At 32.1% G+C, this 12,500-nt stretch overlaps 1 non-coding gene across 1 annotated transcript; it reads left to right on the forward strand.

Moving 5' to 3' along the window:
• The first annotated feature begins 2,679 nt into the window (after window positions 1-2,679).
• TRNAL-UAG (transfer RNA leucine (anticodon UAG)) lies at window positions 2,680-2,759 on the forward strand. The gene has a single exon. It is a non-coding gene; the product is annotated as a tRNA-Leu (tRNA).
• The last annotated feature ends 9,741 nt before the right edge of the window (window positions 2,760-12,500 follow it).

A 12,500-nucleotide genomic window follows, 5' to 3' on the forward strand; every position in this document is an offset into this window, starting at 1 on the left:
AAGAGGAAGAAGTCGAGCTAGAAGAAAAATTCCCGCAGCAACCATAGTTGCTGCGTGTATAAGAGCCGATAGGAGTGGGCCCTTCCATAGCATCGGGTAACCATACGTGAAGAGGGAATTGTGCGGATTTCGCAACTGCACCAAGGAATAATAAAAAAGCACACAAAGTAGTAAGTAAAGAGTTAATTCCATTATTAGGAATCCAGTTATTAGCTATTTTGAACAAATCCCTAAACTCTAAACTACCTGTTATCCAAAAAAAACCTAAAATTCCTAATAATAGACCAAAATCCCCTACACGATTAGTTACAAAAGCTTTTTGACAAGCACTCGCTGCGATTGGTCGTGTAAACCAAAAGCCTATCAATAAATAAGAACACATTCCCACGAGTTCCCAAAAAAAATAAATTTGTATCAAATTGGAGCTAGTAACCAATCCCAACATGGAAGTATTGAAAAAACTTATATAAACAAAAAATCTCAAATATCCTTCATCGTGAGACATATAACCATCACTATAAATAAGAACCAGGATTCCTACAGTAGTAATTAGTATTAACATAATAGAAGTAAGTGGGTCAATCAAGTATCCAAATTCTAAAGAAAAATCATTATTGACGGTCCAAGACCATAGATATTGATAGATCGAACTTCCATTTATTTGTTGAATAGACAGTTGAACTGAGAATACCATAGCTATACTTAAGAGTAAAACACTAGGAAAAGCCCATATGCGACGAAGATTTTTTGTTGCTGTCGGAATAAGAATAAGGCCAAATCCCATTGACATAATAACTGGAAGTGGGAGAAGAGGGATTACCCATGCATATTGATATGTATGTTCCATAAGAAAAGAAATTGCAATTTTTACTTCAATTTTTACTTCAATTTTTCTATAAAATTGTTTCCGATTCACCAAACCAATTCTTATCTCTTTCTGAAAGAATAAATAAAAAGAATAAGAAAAAATACTGAAATTCTTAATTTTTCCAAAATTTATCTCATTGAAATAATTAAAAATTAAGAATGGGTTTAGTTGGTTAAATTAAAAAAGTTAATAAAATAACTAGGTAACGAAGTTATTTTATTAACTAAATAAAGATATTTATAAAAATAAAAAAAAAAAGTGGAATCATTTTACTTTCTATTCATAATTCATTTTTATATTTCTTTAAAACAAAGATGAAACAGCTCTCTTGTTCCATAATTAACTGATTGAGTGAATTCCAATGAAAACCTATGTTTATAAGAAATTATCGAATAGTCCTTACTTCATATAGAACTAAAATTCTAATGACTATAAATTACCTAAGTTTTAGAATGTCTTGTTTAAGAGACTCAGTATTTTTTGTTTTGATTGGAATTCCTTTCCTTTATGGAATACCATTCTGAACTTAATTAACTATTTTCATTTTCCCTTCTTTTTATCCCCCCGTCTTATCTTATATGGGGGATAGGCTTCCATACCATATATCTATATATGGAGTATACTTGATATATAAATAGATATAAATAGATTTAAATGAGAAACCCTTCTATATATTCTATATTATTAAAAAAAAAAGTATAAAATATATAAAGAAAAAATGTTAAAAAATTCTTGTTGTCTTATCCGCATTAGACAAAATGAAGTAAAAAATAATTCAAAATTTAAGTATCTTTCAGTATCTAAGTATAAATACTAATAAAAAGAAGAAAGAAGGATTGATTTGCAGCAATAGATGTCTTTCACATACAACTAGAAAAAAGTAATTTCCTTTTTGAATGGCAGTTCCAAAAAAACGTACTTCAATGTCAAAAAAGCGTATTCGTAAAAATATTTGGAAGAAAAAGACTTATTTTTCCATAGTACAATCTTATTCTTTAGTAAAATCAAGATCATTTTCGAGCGGTAATGAGCATCCAAAACCAAAGGGTTTTTCTGGGCAACAAACAAATAATAAGATTTTGGAATAATATGAATTGACTTATCAAAAAAGAATTCCAATTATTTAATAATTTGGATTCTTCTTTGAATGTACTTTTATGTGTCGAATTACTCGGTACAATATTCTTAGAACAAAAAACCCCTCTTATCTTATATATACAAGAAAAAAAAAGTTTTGTTTGGTATACTGTGTGCTAAGTATTCTTTTCCTATCAATGAACTTTTCATAATTTTCCTAATAGAATCCTCATATTCTATTAGGAAAATTATGAAAAGTGGAGTATTCTTACAATAGGACTTACAACTTCCACCTATCTTCTCCAAAATCATAAGGTTAGTAAATCTTATTAATAAGAGCATAAAGACTTTCATTCTAGAAATTTTTAAAAAATCCAAAAAGCCTTTTCTATTTATCCATTTTATTTTAATTTCATCATTAAATAGAAACCCTTTTGGATTTTTTTCATTGTATTGAAAGAATTTTCAAAATGTAAAGGGGAAATTAATTAGAAAAAATTAGTTCTATAATTGCAAGTTAGAAAAAAGAAGTTCCAACTCTTTCAAGCAGTGTTTGTGTTTCTATTGGGCAAAGCAAGAGTTTATTGTAAAAAAAAAAAATGGAAACGATACTACCAAACGAAGTCTATTTTAATGAAAACTCTAATGTTCCTAAATTTTATGGACTTTCCCAATATCGACGATTCCCAAGATAATAGCTATTATTCTTTTAAGTTACCTATTATTTGAAGTTAGCCGCCATGGTGAAATTGGTAGACACGCTGCTCTTAGGAAGCAGTGCTCAAGCATCTCGGTTCGAATCCGAGTGGCGGCATTCTTGAAAAAGAATACAATAGATTAGAAATCAATTCGAAATTTACAATTTTGTAATGGGACCTTCCCCTTATGCTATTTGCAACTTTAGAACATATACTAACTCATATCTCTTTCTCAACGATTTCAATTGTGATTACGATTCATTTTATAACCTTATTAGTTCGTGAACTTGGAGGATTACGCGATTCGTCAGAAAAAGGAATGATAGTTACTTTTTTCTCTATAACAGGATTCTTAGTTTCTCGTTGGGCTTCCTCGGGACATTTTCCATTAAGTAATTTATATGAGTCATTGATCTTCCTTTCATGGGCCCTGTATATTCTTCATACCATTCCTAAAATACAGAACTCTAAAAATGATTTAAGCACAATAACTACGCCAAGTACTATTTTAACGCAAGGCTTTGCCACATCGGGTCTTTTAACTGAAATGCATCAATCCACGATACTAGTACCTGCTCTACAATCTCAGTGGTTAATGATGCATGTCAGTATGATGTTATTAAGCTATGCAACTCTTTTGTGCGGATCCTTATTATCTGCCGCTATTCTAATCATTAGATTTCGAAATAATTTCCATTTCTTTTCTAAAAAGAAAAAAAATGTTTTAAATAAAACATTTTTCTTTAGTGATATTAAATATTTTTATGCAAAAAGAAGTGCTTTAAAAAGAACCTCTGTCCCTTCATTTCCAAATTATTACAAATATCAATTAACGGAGCGTTTGGATTCTTGGAGTTATCGTGTCATTAGCCTAGGATTTACCCTTTTAACCGTAGGTATTCTTTGTGGAGCAGTATGGGCTAATGAGGCCTGGGGATCCTATTGGAATTGGGATCCTAAGGAAACTTGGGCATTTATTACTTGGACCATATTCGCAATTTATTTACATAGTAGAACAAATCCAAATTGGAAGGGTACGAATTCTGCACTTATAGCTTTGATAGGATTTCTTATAATTTGGATTTGTTATTTTGGTATAAATCTATTAGGAATAGGCTTACATAGTTATGGTTCGTTTACATTAACACCTAAATGATTACATAAAATAAAACCTTCATGAAATGAAGGTTTTTACTTTTATGTTTTATTTGAGAACCCCTTGAACGCCTTATCAAAGGGTTCTCAAAAATTCGAGATAGATCTAATTATACTTTTTTACTTATTTCTGCATTATATACTTTTTTACTTATTTCTGCATTAATAGAGCAGACGAGTAAAAAAAAAGCAAACCTATTTAGGATAATAATTGGATAAGAGAGCCTCTACCCTGTCAACGGATAGGGAGAGAACAAAATCTGGATAAATACCAATTCCTATTACTGGTAAAAAGATACAGATTAAAATAAAGAGTTCTCGTGGTCCAGAATCCACAAAATTTGCGTTTGGAACATTAAATAGCTTGTATCCATAGAACATCTGGCGTAACATAGATAATAAATAAATAGGAGTTAATATCATTCCAATTGCCATTACAAAAGTAATTAGTGTTTTTGGCATTAACAGAAATTTTGGACTAGTAATTAGTCCAAAAAATACTACTAATTCTGCGACAAAACCACTCATTCCTGGTAAGGCAAGAGAAGCCATTGAAAAGCTACTAAACATGGTAAAAATTTTAGGCATTGGGATAGATATTCCCCCCAGTTCTTCGAGATAAACAAGACGCATTCTATCAGAAGCGGTTCCTGCCAAGAAAAAAAGTGTAGCACCAATAAATCCATGGGATAATATTTGTAAAATAGCTCCATTGAGTCCAATGTTGGTTATGGAACCAATTCCTATAATTATGAAACCCATGTGAGATACAGAGGAATAAGCTATTCTTTTTTTGAAATTTCGTTGACCAAGAGAAGTTGAAGCTGCATAGATTATTTGGATCGCTCCTATTATTACTAACCAGGGCGAAAATAGATAATGAGCATGAGGTAACAATTCCATGTTGATCCGAATCAATCCATATGCTCCCATCTTTAATAATATTCCCGCTAAAAGCATACATGTACTATAATGTGCTTCCCCATGGGTATCTGGTAACCACGTATGTAGGGGTATAATCGGCAATTTGACAGCATAAGCAATAAGGAAGCCAAAATATAAAAGTATTTCCAAGGTTGCAGGGTATGATTGATTAATTAATCTTTCCAAATCTAATCCTGGTTCGTTGGAACCATATAAGCCCATACCCAGAACTCCGATTAAGAAAAAAATGGAACCGCCTGCAGTATACAAAATAAACTTTGTAGCTGAATATAGACGCCTCTTCCCCCCCCACATGGATAAAAGTAAGTAAACAGGAATTAATTCTAACTCCCACATGATAAAAAAAAGTAAAAGGTCTCGCGAAGAAAATAATCCTATTTGACCACTATACATTGCGAGCATCAGGAAATAGAATAATCGCGAATTCCGTGTAATTGGCCAAGCTGCTAAAGTAGCTAAAGTAGTGATAAATCCTGTCAATAAAATAGATCCTAATGAAAGTCCATCGATTCCCAATCTCCAGTGGAAATCGAAGACATCTATCCATTTATAATCCTCCTTTAATTGGATTAAGGGATCCTCCAGTTGGAAATGATAACAGAACGCATAAGTCATTAGAAGGAATTCTAATAAACAAATAGATATAGTATACCACCTAACGACTTTGTTTCCCTTATGAGGTAAAAAGAAAATTAATGAACCTGCAAATATCGGCAAAACAACAAGTATTGTTAACCAAGGAAAATAACTCATGATAAAGTGATAAAGACAAGATACGTTTTGACCAGAAAAGCCCGTGCTCGATTATTTCGAGCACAGGCTTCTTCGGTAAAGAGGAATCAGACGATTCGAGTGAAGTTTTTTGTAACGTATCAATAAGATAGAGCCATGCTACGTGTTGTTTCAGGCCCTAAATAAACGCGGACACTTAAAAAATCTGTCGGGCAGGCAGATTCACATCTCTTACAACCCACACAATCTTCGGTTCTCGGCGCGGAAGCAATTTGCTTGGCTTTACATCCATCCCAGGGTATCATTTCTAATACATCTGTTGGACAAGCTCGTACACATTGAGTGCATCCTATACATGTATCGTAAATTTTTACGGAATGTGACATTGGATCTATAAATTTTTCTTTTCAACATAAAATTTTTCGATCTGGTAAAAATGAAATTAGTACTATAATGAGTCATATGTATTGTAGACACCAGACGAAGCAATGGTTTATCCAAACTTCAAAAAAAAAAATCTATTTTTTAATCTGTTTGTGAGAAAGCGTGAAGAGAGCCAAGAGACTTTAATTTTGGATTTCAACAATAAATAAGAAATAAGAAAGAATTTTACGAATTGTACAGACGAATTCGAATTAGCCAATAAATTGGCTATCGTCTTTTCAATATAAATTATTGCAATATTCAAATTGCAATATCAATGAATTACAAATACAAAAATTCATTTAAGTGAAAAAGAATACTATGCAATAATCTACTAAAAAAAATGGATATTCTCAAATAATACTAAGAAAATAGTATTGATTTCTATTTATTTTAATATGTGCGCCTTTGTTTAGAGGATTCTATGTCTAATTATTCAAAAGTCTAATTATTCAATAAATTAGATTGATTGATACGAGTGGATTTCCTATTACGATGGATGGAAGAAAGAATGGATAGTCCAATAGCGGCTTCAGCAGCTGCAAGGGCTATAACAAAAATTGCGAAAATATCTCCTTTTAATTGGCGACTATCAAATAGATCAGAAAATGTTACGAGATTTAGATTAATTGAATTCAGTATAAGTTCAAGACATATTAGAGCTCTAACCATGTTTCGGCTTGTGATCAATCCATAGATACCAATCGAAAATAAATAGACACTCAAAAAAAGTACATGCTCAAACATCATTAACTAACTCCTTATCAATCTCGATTCATTTCAATATGAGGGCAAGAATTGAACCGATTCAATTAATTACAATAGAACAATTACACAACAAAAGAAAAAAAAAAAAAAAAAAAAGGAGGTATTTGTTGGCAGTAGATGGATTTTACTAAATCAAAATTGTGATTCTTTAGTTATTTATTTTAGATTTGCAATTCTTATAATTTGTACTTTTTCTAAGTTTTCTTATTGCCGAGCCATAGTAATTGCACCTATTAAAGAAACTAGAAGAATTATGGAAATGAGTTCAAACGGAAGATAAAAATCGGTTGCTAAATGAATTCCAATTTGTTGAACATTATTTATGAGACCCTGTTCTACTATTTGGTTTGATCTTGTAGTCCAAAGAATTCCATACCACGACGTATCTGGGATAGTAGTCATTAGTGAAAAAACAATAGTTATACAAACGAGTGAAGTGAACCCATCTCCAATAGTCCAATAATTCTTATCTTTAGACCATTCTGAGCCATTTACGAACATTACAGCGAATATGATCAAGACATTTATGGCTCCCACATAAATAAGAAGTTGTGCGACAGCTACAAAGTAGGAATTTAATAAAAAATAGAATAAGGATATACAAACAAGAACTAATCCCAGCGAAAAGGCAGAATAAATGGGGTTGGTAAGTAATACTACTCCTAGACCCCCTAGTAGAAGAACAAATCCCCCAAATAGCATAAGAATCTCATGTATTGGTCCAGGTAAATCCATTATGGATAAAAAGAAATTAATAGTATAAAATTTTTCATGAACTGACTAAAACTAAAGGATTCAAGGAAGGAAAAAAGGATTAGGGTATTTTTTTGTGTATAAACTTATAGTTATAAATTATATTATATCACGAAAATCTAGTCTGATTTAAAATAAGAAATAATTTCCAATAAGCAGTAGTTTTTCGTTTTTCTTTATAGTTTAATTTTAAAGTTTAATAAAGAATTATTAGATTTTTATAACAGAAAGACAAAATCAAAGTTTAGTAATCAGTAATCGTTCTTGAATTCGAAGATTTTTCTTTGTTTATTTTACTTTCAGACGAATTCCTAATTGTTTGAATTGTGTAATCTCCCATTATGGAGATTGGTAACCGACTTAAAGCAATTTGATTGTAATTCAATTCATGACGATCATAGGTAGAAAGTTCATATTCTTCAGTCATTGATAAACAGCTTGTTGGACAGTACTCAACACAATTGCCACAAAATATACAAACTCCGAAATCAATACTATAATTAAGCAATTGTTTTCTTTTAATATCCTTTTCAAATCTCCAATCCACAACGGGTAAATCTATCGGACATACGCGAACACATACTTCACAAGCAATACATTTATCAAATTCAAAGTGGATTCGCCCTCGGAAACGCTCTGGTGTAATTGATTTTTCATAAGGGTAGTGAATCGTTATAGGTAAACGATTTGTGTGGGATAAGGTAGTTATGAAACTTTGACCTATGTACCTTGTAGCACGTATTGTTTGTTGACCATAACTCATGAACCCAGTTACCATAGGGAACATATTCATTCTAAATATCTATGAAAAAGATATGTTTCTTTCTCTTGTTTGAGAGAGCTTTTGTGTTGAAAATATTCTTACTATTATTGTATTATCTTATTTATAGTGAAACAAGTTGAGAAGAGGTTGTTAATAAGAGATTGCCCAGGGAAATAGGTAAAAGAAATTTCCATCCAAGATTTAATAACTGATCCATTCTCATCCTCGGTAAAGTCCATCTTATTGTGATAGAAATGAAGAGAAATAAATAAGCTTTAGTTAATGTAATAAATATACCCATTGTCATTTCCAAAATTCCAACTGCTTTATTCATTTGGAAAAAATCAAAAAAGGATATATAGGGAATAGATAAATTCCACCCGCCCAAGTAGAGAACTGTTACAAATAAAGAAGAAACTAATAAATTTAGGTAAGAAACAAGATAAAATAAACCATATTTGATACCGGAATATTCAGTTTGGTAACCTGCTACTAATTCTTCCTCCGCTTCTGGTAAATCAAAGGGTAATCTTTCACATTCTGCCAAAGAAGAAATTAAAAAAACCAGAAAACCTATAGGCTGACGCCAAATATTCCATCCAAAAAAACCGTATTTTGACTGTGCTTCAACTATATCAACTGTACTTGAACTGTTAGATAATCATAGTCGGTGATAACATCACAGTTCCCACCGCTATTTCAAAACCGTACATGAAACCTTAGCTTCATACGGCTTCTCTATGATCAGAAAAAGGAAAGGACTGTTTTGTTCCTAGCCCCGGGGGCGTAGATAGAATTAGATAAAATAAAATAGATTTGAAAGTCCTAAATTAGACCAAAGGAATTCCGTCTGCTAGAATAAGAAAAAGCGCTTCCGAATTGATCTCATCCTTTATAATATAATGAAAATTTTTCTTTGTTCAGTAATAACTTAATCTTGGAATAAAACACTTGTTACTTGTTATAGGAATTCAATTAATAAATGGAAAGAGTTGGGTATTAGTTCATGAGCAATTCTGCATGAATATGGATAGAGGAAGGAAATAATGAAAATTTTTTCTAGTGCACTCCATATCTTTTTTACTATTCTTCTTTCCCCAGGGAGGGGGTATTTAAAAAGAAAAAATGGATAAAGGGTTAATTCGTTCTTGATAGCCATTTCCTTAACAAGTGAATGGGAACATACTCTGGATCGGAATCCGAAGAAAGTACTACTTGATAATTTCTACAAATTGCAAGTCCTTATTATGATTCCTTTTATGGGCAAAAATCTCTAATGTTTTAGATTTTCCATTACTAATCCTTTATGTACTTTAGTGTTCCTAACCCTTCACTAACTTTTGGTGGATTCTTCTTATGGATTATTAAGTTATAGTAATAACTAGGAGTATTCTAGTAATGGAATTCCATATCGTGAATCCTTTATTCTTGGCCGCTTCAAGATATGATGACTAATTAAAAAATATCAACCTTGGGATAAAGAGTTTACACTGCTTATGTTTACTTCCACTTTTTTCTTGTACGTAGGAAATGAGATTTTTTCTTTTTACTACAAATTTATAAGCTGTTTTGTTTCACTCATATAGCTATCTAGTTTAACTTACCAACCCAAATACTAAATAAGAAAAGGAATATAAATAGTTAATGGATTTTATAGGAAAAAGATCTATTTTAACGAATCACACGTAGAGATATTGCTAGCACACAAAAAGTTAATGGTATTTCATAACTAATGGATTGAGCAGCAGCTCGTAGACCGCCTGAAAAAGAATATTTATTATTTGAGCTATATCCTGCCATAAGAAGACCAATAGGAGCTATACTTGAAATGGCAATCCATAAAAAAACACCAATACTAAGATCGGCTAAAACAAAATGATATCCCAAAGGGATAACTAAAAAACTTAATAAAACTGATATGACTGCTATAGAGGGTCCAATGCTAAATAAAGAAATATCTCCTCGGGATGGCAGAATATCTTCTTTAAAAAGTAGCTTAGTCCCATCTGCTATAGCTTGAAGCAGGCCCAGGGGGCCAGCATATTCAGGACCAATACGTTGTTGTATCGACGCAGATATTTCTCTTTCTAACCACACAATTACGAGTACCTCTATTGTTATTCCCAAAAGGAGGGTCAAAATGGGTAGAATCGATATCAGTCCATAGACTTCTTTTAATAATTCCAATTTCGAAAAAGAATTGATAGTTTCTACCTCTACCCTATCTATTATCATTTCAACGATCAACTTCCCCCATAATGATATCTATACTACCTAATATCGTCATGATATCAGCCAATTTCATTTTTTTAACTAGACTAGCTGAGGAAGAATTTGCAAATTAATAAACCCGGGTGGACGGATTTTCCATCTCCAGGGGAAAAGGCTATCATCTCCTACTAGATAAATCCCTATTCACCTTTTGGGGCTTCTACTCTTACATAAAGCTCTTGTCTTGACAATTCAAAATTGGGCGAAGGTTTTTTACCAAGAAATTTATACTCAAAATCATTCCATTCAGAATTATTTTCTTTCTTAAAGCGTCGGACTTCTAAATTTTCATAAGGTCCTCCAGGAATTTTTTCTACAGCTTGTTGAATTATTTTGATGGATTCCCTCATTTCACCAATTCGTACTAATAGCGAGCTAACGAATCCCTTCTTTTTGCCATTGGACTTTCCAATCAAATTGGTTGTAAGACTCATAAGGATCTACTTTACGAAGATCCCATTGTATTCCAGAAGCTCGTAACATCGGTCCCGATAAGCCCCAATTTACTGCTTCTTCTCCGCTAATAAAACCTACTCCTTCAACTCGCTCTAAAAAAATTGGATTCTGTGTAATAAGTTGTTGATATTCAACAACTCCGCGTAAAAAATAATCACAGAAATCTAAACATTTATCGATCCATCCATAAGGTAGATCGGCGGCTACTCCTCCGATGCGAAAGTAATTGTGCATCATTCGCATACCTGTAGCAGCTTCAAATAGATCATATATTAATTCTCTCTCTCTAAAAATATAGAAAAAAGGAGTCTGTGCGCCGAGATCCGCCATAAAAGGTCCAAGCCATAGCAAGTGAGAAGCTATCCGGCTTAATTCTAACATAATTACCCTAATATAGCTGGCTCTTTGTGGTATTTGAATATTCTCCAAGAATTCTGGTGCATTTACTGTTATTGCTTCTGTAAACATAGTAGCTAAATAATCCCACCTTGTTACATAAGGTAAGTATTGGTATAATAGTTCGGTTTTCCGCGATTTTTTCCATTCCTCTGTGTAAATACCCTAATATGGGTTCACAATCAATAACATCCTCACCATCGAGAGTAACGATCAGTCGAAGAACACCATGCATTGATGGGTGTTGAGGGCCCATATTGACTATCATGAGATCTTTTCTTGTAAGCGGTAGACTCATATCCTTTCTTCCTTAATTCATTATTCCATGAAAATGGATTATTCCATGAATTCCTCAAAGCGAGGCTCATCAAAATGAAAAATCTAAGACTACTATAAGACTACTAAAAAAATAATAAAACAAGAAAAAAATTTGAACGATTAAATTACTGCTCCGAATATTCAACTGACCGATTAATTTCTTATAACGTACTCTATTTTTCTTTGCCAAATAAGCCAGCAAACGTCGACGTTTTCCCAAAAGTCTTCGTAGACCTCTTTCCGATGAAAAATCTTTTTTGTGTAATTCCAAATGTGAAGCAAGTCTCCGTATCTTATTGGTGAAACTGAATACTTGAATTCAACAGAACCCCTGTTTTCTTCTTTTTCTTCTTTAACCATAAATCCAAAATTTTTTCTACCTCCTTTCTTTTTCATGTATTTTTCTGATCAGGAAAAATACAAAATTATGTCAGTTATTTTGAAGTTATTCTAATCTCGTACACACACAAATTTGCAATTATTCATCTACTACTGGAATTTGGATTTATTTTATCGATGCAAATTGGATTTGGATAGAAGGGTACATTCTTTCTAATATTTTAGATAGAAGAAATGTTTCTTCTATCTAAAATATTAGAAAGAATTTTGCTGATTTATTTATTGCTATATGCAATTTATGGAATTGATACACCATTTAATTGATATCATTTAGCAAAATGAAACACAGCATATGCATCCATCTTTTGGCTCGAGAATTTCACGGGATAGAGATATGGTATAAGAAATAGACTATTAAGTAACTCTAAATGAATTGTGGATACATCTGTATCCTTAACATACTGAAACGATTGTCATTATTCGTATCAAACCAATAGCGATTCATACAAGCTAAATCTTCTAATCAATGGTGGGCCAA

The sequence above is a fragment of the Triticum urartu genome, unplaced genomic scaffold, assembly GCF_056163025.1.
Source record: "Triticum urartu cultivar PI428250 unplaced genomic scaffold, HENAU_Tu73 scaffold2, whole genome shotgun sequence".
Taxonomy (NCBI): domain Eukaryota; kingdom Viridiplantae; phylum Streptophyta; class Magnoliopsida; order Poales; family Poaceae; genus Triticum; species Triticum urartu.